This window comes from Terrapene carolina, unplaced genomic scaffold (assembly GCF_002925995.2).
Source record: "Terrapene carolina triunguis isolate 2854851 unplaced genomic scaffold, T_m_triunguis-2.0 Scaffold69, whole genome shotgun sequence".
Taxonomy (NCBI): domain Eukaryota; kingdom Metazoa; phylum Chordata; order Testudines; family Emydidae; genus Terrapene; species Terrapene triunguis.
In genome coordinates this window covers 7,398,901-7,400,712 of record NW_020664420.1, presented here as the reverse complement: position 1 = coordinate 7,400,712, position 1,812 = coordinate 7,398,901, and positions in this window count along the sequence as shown.

The following is a 1,812-nucleotide window of genomic DNA, read 5'->3' as shown; positions in this document are numbered from 1 at the left end:
GACGAAGTGGGTATTCACCCACAAAAGCTTATGCTCCAATACCTCTGTTAGTCTTAAAGGTGCCCCAGGACTCAGTGTTGCTTATTTATATAGCAGTAAAAAGCAACAGTGTGCACTGTTTTTTGGGGTTTTTTTAGAGCACTGGACAATCTTTCTCCGTCCCTCCCCAGCAGGATTTAAAATTACTCTTGCAAACGTGGTTGAGTTTAGTGACTCCACCCTAACCTCCCACATCCTCTTCCCAACATCCTGTGAAAGTCAAAGGCTATGTAAGATAATGGAGCCCTTCCTTGGGCCACCTAAAGGATCTGTCTCCCTTACCCAACTAACTAATACACACAGTGCTGAGTAAATTCACTCAGCCAACCAATCCCTGTATAGCATCTGTGACAAATATAAGCCAACAGAAGGCTCAAGGATGTTATGTACCATATAAGTGTGACACAAATGCAGAGCTGGTGTGAGGAGAGACAAGAGTGAGCAGAAGGAAAGAAAATGCTGTGCTTGGGAGATTTTCTAAGAGTGTTTTGAAAATGTAACTGAGGCAGGAGTAAGGAGGGGTTGTTCATCTGAGAGGGAAGTAGGTGTGGGTATGTTGTAGCAGACCATGGGACATTTATACATATGGGCAACTACACCTGAGACCCAAAAAGGGACATCTGGAAAAGATTAAAAGGGAAGGGGCATCTACTGCTAGTAAAGCAGGATTAGAGGAGGGATATAAAAGGACTGAGACCTTTAAGAGGTAGTTCATTAGAAATATATGGTTCCTAAAAGGGAATGCAGTCATTTAAAGGGTACAGGGCAGTGACTTAGCTCCAAGTTACTTTCCCGTTTTCAGAATGGGAGGAAAGGTCTCCATATTCAGATCTTGGATTTCATACCCTACTCCAATACAAAGACCTGATTAGCTACCACATTTGGCTGTGCAATAGTAGTTAGCTACTCAAAACAGCATTTCAAGGCTGTGCTCATGAACTACACTGCAGTTCCACATCTCCAAACTCCTCCTATCCTTTGCCTTTCCCGCTGAAAGCCCTTGACCAGCTCACACTCACTGCTGCAATTTGCCTAGTCCCGCCTCCAATCCATCCAGGACTCTGCAGCAAAAATCATCTGTTATCCAGTGCTATTGCCTCCTGGATCAAATTCAAGCCCCTTGTTTTGACTTTCAGGACCCTTTTGGCCCCTTATCTCCTTTTCCTCTTCATTGGCCTCTTTGCTTAGCCCAAGTCCCTCCCTCCTTGACTGTACTCTGTGTCCTTTCTCCCCCCTACTGCCATACCTTCATTCATGCAATCCTCTATGACCAAAGTCCTGTTTGCCAAACCTCCAATTTGGTCATTAAATCTGTGCAAAACTTGTTTCTATGGTCCTGCGCAGATTGTTTTTAAAAATAGTCAATAGCTCCACCTCTGAAGACACATTCTGTACCGTCTCTGGCAATTACATAATCCTTTCATCTTCACCCTCATCCTCCTCTTCCTATGGTGGCATCCCCTTCTGTTGTGACTTAACTTGAAGTGTGGGTAGTTACTCCATTAGGCTCTGGGCCCCCATCCCCAAATGGGTACATGCAAAGGCTACAAAGGCAGCATTATTTTGTGGCCATGTTAGCCATAAGCTCTCATAGGGTGTCAGGGGCAAGAGTAGTGTGAACAGGGGTGGGTACCTTGTGACTAAGAGCTGATTGGGTTATGTATGTGGGGTGGGGTGGGCTGGCTGTGCTAAGATATGCAGGCCATGCTCCCTAGTTCTCACATGGAGAACCTGTGGAAGGGGAAATCCATGGGATGGGAGGGGCCCTATCTA